Source organism: Doryrhamphus excisus, chromosome 6, assembly GCF_030265055.1.
Source record: "Doryrhamphus excisus isolate RoL2022-K1 chromosome 6, RoL_Dexc_1.0, whole genome shotgun sequence".
Classification (NCBI taxonomy): Eukaryota; Metazoa; Chordata; class Actinopteri; order Syngnathiformes; family Syngnathidae; genus Doryrhamphus; species Doryrhamphus excisus.
This window is the reverse complement of record NC_080471.1, coordinates 21,270,022-21,282,106: the sequence shown is the minus strand read 5'-3', so window position 1 is coordinate 21,282,106 and position 12,085 is coordinate 21,270,022. Positions and strand designations below refer to the sequence as shown.

Below are 12,085 nucleotides of genomic sequence, written 5' to 3'. Positions count from 1 at the left end.
CACTGACATCGCTGAGTTGAATTATCTCCTCCCAGTGATCTTTCTATTTAACATTCAGAGCAGGCTCTTCTCTTCAATTTTACAACCCTGGGTTCCATCCAGGTGTTGGAGTGGTTCTCTAAGCAACGCACCGTCTCTAAGATAACCTGCACAAAACAACCAAAGCTTTGATTTGAAGCTAACCATGTTTAGGAGGGTTATGTTGGAATTATGCTGAATAAACACAAAATCATTGCAGAACTTTATAATCCTTCTTGCTCGTAAAGTATTCAATGTTGAAAAGTCAGTTTGATGAATGTGGAATCGGCATTTCTGGGATGAGAAGCACATCTAAGTGCTTTGCACCCATGTTAAATGCCAAATGTTCCCTTTCTATGCCAAAGAGCTTATTCTCATATTGCTGTTGGCTCTTGTTTGGTGTTCTTTAGTGGGCTGGAAGATTGAAGTCTTATCAGTGATAGGAGTACGCCCAAGCTGATCCCCACAAGTGTTTGGGTTGAGGTATAGGCTGTTGACTGGTCACTCCATTAGTTCTTCTAGTCCAGTAGAACCAGTTGATGTCAGAACCAGTCAGTTTATGTCAACAACCTGTCTTTAAGTCGACCAACTCGGCAAAGTCCTGCTCCACCAGATGTTTTTCTTACGACTAAAAGGTCCCCTCTCAGAAGCCTAAGTTGACATACATGGTCCATAGGAATTTGCAACCAAATAGGGTAATTTTTATGAAAAGTAAGCGTTTATGTTATGTTGTAGTATTAACGTCACTTGCGTGTGCTTGTAAAAACAGATTTGTGGTTATGCCAAAATCAATAAAAACAAGCAAAGAGTGGGGAAGTCTGCAACAGGAAAAAGAACTGCACTGGCCTTGAAACTTTTGGCATCGGACCCAAGATCCTTTCTTCATTTTCTCAGCTGTTCTTCCATGAATGCCTTTTGAATTTGACACAAATGGAAGAAAATGATCCTCAGCTATGGCGATGCTTCATGGCCGTTTATTTTATACCCAATATGTAAGGGATTTGTGAAAATGCGGACAAACACCCTTGTTTTTATTTTAATGACTGGTACAACTGAAGCTAGATTTGTTTGGACAAATACAATGACGACAACAAAGATAGCTCACAAGGCTATTATGGTATTGTATTGCCAAAAAATGTAACTCTTATGAGTTGTCGTCGTCCAAACCTTAACTTGTAGTAGGCATTAAAGTTAACAAGAAACTGAAGAAACAAGGGTGGTCTAATCATTTTTTCCATGACTTCTCCTTTTCAGACATGTTACATTGTGCAGATGTGCAGAAGAAACCAAAATACATTTTCAACAATTCTACTATATGCTTGTGGCTAGCATATGCCTTGCTCTCAAAAACCATCAAACCTGTTTGGTTCCATGTCACTTGGATATTTTCCAAAAACACACTATGGTATTAAAATGTGTGGTGTCCCTTCATATTCAGTTGTTAAATTAGCTTTAAAAAGTTGAGCTAATGGACCATGTTTCTTATGACACAAACCAATTGGCTGCGTTTTACAAACACAAACAATGAAGCCGGACTTTTGGGAAAAAAATCAAAAATCTACGCATAGGAAAATGTGCATAAAATATCTAATATCATACATTCATACATATATACATACATAAATATGCATTTATCGATCCATCGTTACATCTGTCCATCAAAACATGCATGCATACATACATATATACATGCATACATATATACTCATACAAACATACATACATGCATGATTACATACATACAAACATACATACATTCATATATACATGAATACATACAAACATGCATGCATACATATAAACTCATATACATACATATATTCATATATACATGCATACATACATACAAACATGGATGCATGTATACTCACATACATACATACATACATGATTACATACATACAAACAAACAAACATACATACATACATGATTACATACATACATATATGCATACATACATACAAACATGGATGCATGTATACTCACATACATACAGACATACATACTTACATGCATACATATATACATACATACATATAAACTCATATACATACATATATTCATACATGCATACATACATACAAACATGGATGCATGTATACTCACATACATACATAAATACATACATGCATGATTACATACATACAAACAAACCTACATACATGCATGATTACATACATACATACATATATGCATACATACATACATACATTCATAAAAACATGGATGCATATATACTCACATACATACATACATACTTACATGCATACATACATACGTACATATGTACATGCATACACATACATACATGCATGATTACATACATACACATATGCATGCATACACATGCACGATTACATATATTATTACATATATATTCATAAGATAAAGTCAAGAACACAGATTGTGAGCATGGCCCTTTGACCTTGCATATAAAAAACCTCCCTACAGGCTCACTCCAGAATCCTGTAGAAAAGCCATTACGGTTGTCAAAAGTCCGAACAACTCCATGTTTTCCTCCATTCCCAGTTTCGAATGTAATGGCCAGTGTTCTAATAATGTCCACAGAGTGTTCTACTTCTCAGCTGTGGTCTGATTTAGTATCCTTACAAGCAGCATCTCCACTCACCTGCCATCAGACTCCGTAAAGGAGGCATTATCCTGGGATGTATAAAATTCACTGCACACAACAATCATAACAGCTGACAAAGCCAGAATAGACCTGATTTATATCCGGAGAGAGAGCGATTACACCAGAGCTGCAATGTTTCAGTTGGACCGCATCATCCCATCCTATAATTCACAGTACTACGAGCGAGACGTGCACACTTTGCTTTCCGGGACATCTTTGTTCCTGCAAATGATGAAGATTGTGTTTGTGTTGCCGTCTTTATTAAACAGTAGTAACTCTTGGACCAGTATCTCAGGATGTCACATTTGTGTTCTGCAGGATGTTTTTCAGACATAAATACAATCGGACAGATGTTAAGGATCTACATAATGTATCGTTTTTTTTTGTACTCCCATTATTGTCGTACATGGATTTGAATTTACATTCACATTTTTAACCTATCACACAAGTAAACACAGCATTTAGGACTAATGATTTTATTCTCGTAAAAAAGTCGTAATATTATTTGTTATACGTGTCAGAGGGGGGAAATAAACCATAGCTATTCAGGAATGGAAGGTGAGACCATTACTCATATAGGGGTGGCTATAAGTTGATACCTGAATTGTCCAGATGGTCAGTGGTGTGGCTGTGGCCACCCACGCAGGGCATAATAAGGAATTGGATGTCATATTACATGCTGCTACAGAGACCTTCCAATATTATCAGATTTATGTGATGAATCACGCTTCAGAATTCAATAAAATTCTGTACTCTGTAAAAAAAAATCTGTAAAAAAAAAAAAATTCTGTAAAAAAAAAAAAATTCTGTAAAAAAAAATAAAATTCTGTAAAAAAAAAAAATTCTGTAAAAAAAAAAATCTGTAAAAAAAATAAAATAAAATTCAATAAAAGTCACCATAGTGAGAAAATTTAACCAGAACCTACAAAAGTAGTCATGCAAAATGTACTTACCATTTTCGGTTCATACACGACACAGTTCCACAAAAAAAAGTCAACTCTGTCCCACGGAAAGTTGTGTGCTGCAGTGAAATGCGTCCAAGTGGAAATCAAGGTTAGGCTGAACTAATGTTCTGCACCACAGAACATTTCAACATTGTCAAAACTGTCCCCCAACCGTGGGGGTACCCGGAGAGTGACCAAGGGTGGCGACGGCCACCCTGGTGAGACATCTATGAAAAGGGAGGACTTATGTGACTTTTGACTTTGGGTAAAGGTAATTTTTACGCCTTTATTAATTAAATCTCAGATTTATTTTTTTAATGTGGTTTTAATAAACTTTCTAAACTATATAACAATACATAAATATAAACTTTATATTATATAATAGGTATGAATGTGAGTGTGAATGGTTTTTTGTCTATATGTGCTCTGTGATTGGCTGGCGACCAGTCCAGGGTGAACCCCGCCTCTCGCCCGGAGACAGCTGGGATAGGCTCCAGCACCCTGCGACCCTCGTGAGGAAAAAGCGGTAGAATATGAATGAATGAATAAATAATATAATAATAATAATATATATAATAATAATTATAATTATATATATTTTTTGTCTTGTTCTAATATAATATAATAATTATATATAATATAATAATAATTATTATATTATTGTAATAATTCTATAATCATATAATTATAATACAATTATATAATTATTATATATTTGATACATTATGTAATAATAATAATATTAATAATACTAATACTAATAATTATTAGTAGTAGTAGTATTATAATGTATCAAATATATAACATAATGATAATAATAATAATTATTATTAGTAGTAGTAGTATTATAATAATATTAATAATAATAATTAGTAGTAGTAGTAGTAGTATTATAATGTATCAAATATATAATATAATAATAATTATTATTATAATTATTATTAGTAGTATTATAATAATATTAATTATTATTATTGTAATCATTATATAGTTATAATTGTAATTATATAATAATTCTAATAATTATATTATTCTTTTTGTTATAATTCTAATAATTATATTATTATTATTATATATAATTATATTTATTATATTATATATTATATTAGAACAACACAAAAAAAACACACATTTGTGAGAAAATAAACATAATAAAACTCATCACACTAGTATCGAACCGATACTACCACTGGTATCAACAATGTCGATGTTTGTATCGACCCGCCCACCCCTCCTAATTATGTCACCTGGGGACAAGCTGACAGGAAGGAACACTTTCCCGCCTCGTTGGTGTTTATGTGAAACTTTGGAAATACGACTGATAATTTTCATCTGGAGGGAATATCTTGGAGTGTGGAGGGAAAAAGAGGGAGGGGAGGTCCTCCTGCGTTTTAGGGAGCAGATGTGTGAGACAGAGGAGGGGTACAAACCCAAGCAGAAAACAAACCTTTCAAGCTGGCAGCCTGGAGCTTCGAGTGGACATCTCCAATTTTAGCGACTAGTGTAAGTAAAAAAAAAAATCCAAATTAAAAAGCCGTCGCTGTTGTTTTGTCAGAGTTGGAAGACATTTGCATGACGCTAGGGATGAACTTGAAACGTGATGACGTAATGCGTAACGCGTTCGATTACTTTACAGATGCGCCTTGTTCTACCTCCTAGCAATGTTTAGCTTATTTCTTCTGGCTTCACTTCACAGACTTTCACTTCTTGCCAAGGCCGTATTATGTTGCAGTGGCTTTTTTCCTCAACACATGCTTCATAGAAATGTGCTTTCTGTGTTGATTTCATGTCAAATGTGGCCTCAAGTGAATGAATGGACCGTGTGGGAATGCACCAGGTACTTCATTAGGCACACCTGGGAGCACCGAAGGATGGATGATTAATTCACTGTGATTAATTATAAGAGCTAGTTTTAAAAAAATACCCTGATAAAGATAATAGTGCTCATTTTTATTGACGCTATCAGGTAATGTAGGGGTGTCCAATTCGTTTAGATAAGTAAGCACGCACGAACACAAGTGAACTTAATTTGACCTTCTCTATTCTCTATTTTGAATACACATGTCCGACTGTTTGGAGTTTCAGTCATTTTTGCACAACTTTAGCAACAAAGTTAGCAACTTTTAATTCAGTTTAACTTTATCGCTGCTGATGACACTCTGATGACTGTCTAAGCCAGGGGTCAAGGGGGTCATGGGCATCATGGGAAGCGGCATTTATGGTAATGGTAATGGTTTTATTTCATTTGAACATGCATCAGATTACAATTGAATGCATCACATAATCAGTTCACAGTTCCACATGTCCAAAAGGAGTAGGAAGAAGCAAAGCTTATTAAATCCTACCCCTCCATCTGGTACTTTTACAATCAGTAACTGTTACATTTGTTCACTTCCTGCTATAGTTTTTTTTAAATTTAAATTTAAATTTAAATTTAAATTTAAATTTAAATTTAAATTTAAATTTAAATTTAAATTTAAATTTAAATTTAAATTTAAATTTAAATTTAAATTTAAATTTAAATTTAAATTTAAATTTAAATTTAAATTTTAATTTTAATTTTAATTTTAATTTTTATTCATTAATTTTTATTTTTATTCATTAATTTAATTATTTTTTATTTGTTCACTTCCTGTTTTCATAATATAGTTTAAGGTTTTTTTTTTAATTTTATTTTTCATTCATTCATTCATTTTCTACCGCTTATCCTCGCTAGGGTTGCGGGGGTTGCTGGAGCCTATCCCAGCTGTCTTTGGGCAAGAGGCGGGGGCCTCACAGCTAGGTGACCCGAGTTCAATTCCACTCTCGGCCATCTCTGTGTGGAGTTTGCATGTTCTCCGGGAACTCCGGTTTCCTCCCACATTCCAAAAACATGCTAGGTTAATTAGCGACTCCAAATTGTCCATAGGTATGAATGTGAGTGTGAATGGTTGTTTGTCTATATGTGCCCTGTGATTGGCTGGCCACCAGTCCAGGGGGTGGGATAGGCTCCAGCACCGCTCATGACAATAAACAGTAGAAAATGAATGAACTCATTGACCTCTTACTGGTAAGGTAAAAACATAACATGACCAAAATGAATCATATTCATATTATATTCATATTTGTTCCATTAGCAGTTAAAGAGCCATTAGAGGCTGATATAATCAAGAGTCATGAAGTGATGCCGTGCTTACTTACGCATTCACGTGGCGGTTTGATGTGTTTGTTGAATCCTAATGACTAGCAGGCTGCATTAAAAGGTTTTTATGTGCTGACCCGGTTCTAAATACTTGACACACAGTACCTGGCACTGCATCTTCAGCCTCAGCTGGTTCTACCTCCTTATCAAGGAATGTTCCTTTTGGAAAATGTCAGGTTTGCAGCTCACTGAAAAATCCAGATTTGTAACGTCTGTGTAAATACACAATGTATCAGGGTAGTAAGGATAACGTCAGGCGCAGTATCAGATATTCTTCCTGTGTACCGTGTACTCCCCATCACAGGGAAATGACTAACTTATACAAAGTCATTTTGTTTCGCACTGTGTGAGTTTAAACATGCTTAGAATGGCATTTTTTTGTTGTTTTCAGAGACATTAGGGACTGAGCGAGATCATCTAGTTTTGGACTGAGTCCGAGTTTAATTCCATGGGAGAACGACTGCTTGTTTGTTAACGCCAAAAAGCTCTCATGTATTTACGTGATGAAAGGAAACTGCTTTGACTTTCACTCAGCAGAAGTACGTGGAAGGGCTCAGGAAAAAGTCTGTTCTTGGGTTAAATGCTCTTATTTTGGTTCCAGTTATAAATATGATTATGCCACATGTGGCATGAAGTTTGGGAGCTATAAACGGGTCACTTAAAAGCATGTTGTCGTCTGGGTGCAGTCAGAATCAGGAGTTAAACTCCGGATAACAGGGACTTCATTTTCTGGTTCTTAATCACCGCAGCCTGACGCTGGATCCCACCATCTTGGTTTATGTTCAAGCAATCGGGATTTATCAGTGTCACTGTGTGCATGTGTGAAGCGGAGTAGTTCACGTTGATTTATATTGTTGTGTGTGTGTGTGTGTGTGTGCATAGTGGAGATACACGTGTGATTTATTGGGATTTGGACAGTTTATGGGACTTCACGGAGTGAACTCCTCGCCTCCCGTGAAACGCACTGCAGAGTCTCCTTGTCTGATGGTGGGGTTGTGTCCTTGTGTTATGAGCACAAGCATCTGAGGCCAAGCCCAGTCTGCAGGAACATTCTGCCACCAAAGTCACTGGAGAACAGGAAACAGAAAAGCCTTGTTCGGTCTCTGGCTTGAGAAACTGGATGAATTTCAGATGTGCGGAGGATTATTTCACAGGACTATTCAGAGTCAGAGGTGCGCATCAGCAAATATGTAAGCGGTATCGATATGGAAGTGGCTAGTTCGATGACTTCCAGTATCATGACTGTGGAAATTGCTAATGTTTACTAAACTCTCTGGTTCTACCATATCTTACTTATTGTGTGGAAATATGGGCTAATAACTATAAAAGCAATCTTCACTCGCTAAATGTACTGCAAAAAAAAGGTCAGTAAGGATAATTCATAATGCCGCTACAGAGAACATACTAACTCCTTATTTCTAAAATCACAAATACTTCAACTTGCTGATATAGTTCATCTTCAAACAGCTAAAATAATGCATAAGGCTAAAAATAACCAATTAGCTAAAAATGTCATCCAATACAAGAGAGGAGAAATATGATCTCAGGGAAGAACTACATTGGAAATTTGAAAACATTTGAAAAAGCCATAGCATTTCAGTATGTGGAAAATTAAAATTAAAATTAAAATTATTTTATTAATATTTTTTATTTTATTAATATTTTTATTTTATTAATATTTTTTATTTTATTAATATTTTTTATTATTAATTTTAATTTTAATAAAAATAACTATATTAGGAAAGCAGGAAGTGAACAAATGTAACAGTTACTGATTGTAAAAGTACCAGATGGAGGGGTAGGATTTAATAAGCTTTGCTTCTTCCTACTCCTTTCGGACATGTGGAACTGTGAACTGATTAAGTGATGCATTCAATTGTAATCTAATGCATGTTCAAATGAAATAAAACCATTACCATGACCAAATGTTTACTGTATGTACATTGCTAGGATCTGTTCAAGCTAATACAGTAAGTGTCAACGTTCAGTGAAAACAAGCCCAAAGTCATTTCTAGTAAGCGGATCAACAGGAAATACCAAATTGCTACTTTAATGCATGGAAGTGGGCTGAGTGACGCCACACACAGAACACTTGAACCACAGACTGTGAGGCCGAGACCTTCACGTACTGATTGGATCAGCTGATAATTACAGTAGCATAACTATTCAGTGGAAATCTGATATAAATCTGATATAAATCTGTTTTATGTCTGACTTTTATACCTGACTGCTGTGCCCCCCCCCATTTTGACTTGTTTTTAGCCTTGTTTTTAGCTCTAAATGAATGTATGGATGGTGTATTTTAATGCATCTTTTACTATGTTTTTTTACTCAACTCTTTATTTTTTTCTTCACTCTAAAGCATCTTTGAGTACTCTGAAAAGCGCTATACAAATAAAATGTATTATTATTATAATTATATAATAATCATACTATAATAATACTATAATACTACAATTATTATTATAATTATATATGACTATATATAATATAATTATTATTATTTTGTGTGATAATTATTGACCCATAACTGACCCATAACTGTCATTATTATTATTACTACTACTACTACTACTACTAATAAATTATTATTATTATATAGTTATTATAATAATAATTTTTTATTATTGTATAATAATAAAATAATTATTATGACAGCTATGGATCAGTTATGGGTAAATAATTATAAAATAATAATAATAACTAAGATATAAATATTATAATAATATTTTTTATTATGATATAATAATAATAATACATTTTTATTGTATAATAATAATAATAAAAATAATAATAAAAATAATAATCATAATAATAATTATATTTCAATAATCTCAAGGCAACATCCATATGCAAAAATCTATGAGGTGACCCAAAAGTGTCTGTGACATCATCATTCTCCCCTTACAATGATAGTCACGGTCAGTTTCGCTCTTATATTGGCAATCAATTGAGGAAGCGGCCATGATGTTTTGGCCGGTTGGCCATTGTTCTGACATGAGGAAAGAAAGGAGGGGAATTGGGTAGAGCCGAGCAGAACAACAAAAAGTATCCCTTGGCTGCATGCTGCAAAGCATGACTCAGCTCAGCTATACTTAATCCGTCTGATTAAGCTAATTGTTGTCGTGCCCAGCTGTCTATTGGCTTAGCATAATCAGGGGATGATGAGACAAGATCATGAGACACCCACAGTGGATGTTGTCACTGCTGAGTAACGGGATGAAGTGAGTGTGGCTGGCTGTGGTCCTGAGAAGGCCTTGGGAGAAATCAGATGTAAACATGAAGCATAATAACAAAACTCCTTGCTTGCACCGAGTGAACTCACGCCGTCGGTTTGTTGCAGCCAGATGGTTTTATGATTTATTTAGGGCCGTGTTGTTTGTTCTGGTGAATATGCTACACTGGAGTTGTTTGTTAAAGGTGTGAATTATGAAGGAATAGTCCGAGTCTTGGAGGCTTATTCTTCACCATCTGGTTTAGCTCTTCTTGGTCACATGACCATCAGTGGGTAGAAGACTTTAGTTAACCCCCCCACTCACACACACTCATGCCAAAGACACATTTAAGAGTTTCTGTTTTCTGTGTGTTTTTCTTCTCATTCATTTTCTACTGTTTATCCTCATGAGGGTCGCGGGTGTGCTGGAGCCTATCCCAGGCGAGAGGCCCTGAGAGGCTGGACTGGTCACCAGGCAATCACAGAGCACATATAGACAACAATAGACAACATATAGACAAACAACCATGTTTTTTTGTTTTTTATTGGGTGAAAACCCACACATGTGGAGAACATACATTTCCACACAGAAATACCAGAAAGTGGAATCGAACTCAGGTCTCCTAGCTGCAAGATAACCACTCAATCACCGTGCAACCAAGAGCAGTCTTACCAAACAATATACAATATGTACTTTTATTCATTCATTCATTTTCTACCGCTTTTCCTCATGAGGGTCGCGGGGGTGCTGGAGCCTATCCCAGCTGTCTTCGGGCGAGAGGTGGGGTACACCCTGGACTGGTCGTCAGCCAGCCAATCACAGGGCACATATAGACAAACAACCATTCACACTCACATTCATACCTATGGACAATTTGGAGTCGCCAATTAACCTAGCATGTTTTTGGAATGTGGGAGGAAACCGGAGTACCCGGAGAAAACCCACGGGGAGAACATGCGAACTCCGGGTAATCGAACCTCAGTCTCTGTGCTGTGAGGCCTGCACGCTAACCACTAGAACACCGTGCAGCCATGCTGTTATTTTTAATTTTATTATTTTTTGTATTAATGTAATTTGGAGACATTCATTCATTTTATACCGCTTATCCTCACGAGGGTCGCGGGGGTGCTGGAGCCTATCCCACGGGGGGAGAACACGCAAACTCCACACAGGGTGGAATTGAACCCTGGTCTCCTAGCTGTGAGGTCTGCGCGCTAACCACTCGACCACCCTGCCGCTCAATATGTACTTTTAAATCAGGTAAATAAAATTTTTATGAGACGTTTTGGGGCTGCTGGAAATCTTGGTGTCCCAGGCAGTTCCCTGTTTACCTACTGATAATAAATCTGTGATCTGACCTAACAAAATATTATTATAATACATTATTTTCCTCCAAATGACAAAGGCCAGAGAGTTGAGGGTGTATTTTATATTTGTTATATCAGCCGTTATCTGGATCTGCGACTGAACACTAAAAGTGTCAAATGATTGTGTTGTACAGAGAGGGACTTGGGTGATATTTCATATAATCATAATATATTTGTTAGAATTCAGAGTAAATGTGCCACAAAGCAGTGTTTTGACATTGTGTGAATTAATTACCGAAAACAGAGCTCTGTGTGTGTTTTCGGACAGGAAGCTGCCGTCTTTGTTCTTTGGCTTTCAAACATTCCTAGTTGAGGATGCTAGGAGTGCTACCTGAGCTACATTGACAGAAACGTGACATTGGATTCCTGAGAATGCTACAGGTCTCTACAGACTTTGTTATTGTCTTAGAATTTTTTTCAAGTGTTTTTGCAAAGGAGACTGGGAATGCGGCCAGTGACCAAATAGCCTCAGGTTCTATTCTCCCATCCACAATAACCGCCTTCACAGATCAAGTATCCGTGGCCTAAGTAGCACATCTTCATGACGGTATAAGGGTTTTACAAATAGAGATGGTTCTGTAGATGTTCTTAGGAGGACTACTCAGGTGTTTGCATATATATTCATTTTCTTCCACTTTTCCTCACGGGGGTCGCAGGGATGTTGGAGCCTATCCCTGCTGTCTTCAGGCGGGCACACCCAGGACTGGTCACCAGCCAATCACAGGGC

The 12,085-nt window shown here is 36.2% G+C and overlaps 1 protein-coding gene across 5 annotated transcripts in view; it reads left to right on the top strand.

The window, feature by feature from the left end:
* Nucleotides 1-4,843: 4,843 nt before the first annotated feature.
* The window catches only part of LOC131131711 (uncharacterized), a 225,899-nt gene continuing 218,657 nt past the window's right edge, over nucleotides 4,844-12,085 (top strand). For 4 of the 5 annotated variants that reach the window (XM_058076659.1, XM_058076655.1, XM_058076657.1 and 1 more), the window contains exon 1: nucleotides 4,844-5,098. The gene's annotated coding sequence lies outside the window, so the exon portion shown is untranslated. Of the gene's footprint in view, nucleotides 5,099-7,874; nucleotides 7,949-12,085 lie in introns of those variants that run through there. The other variant, XM_058076656.1, reaches the window with a different exon arrangement.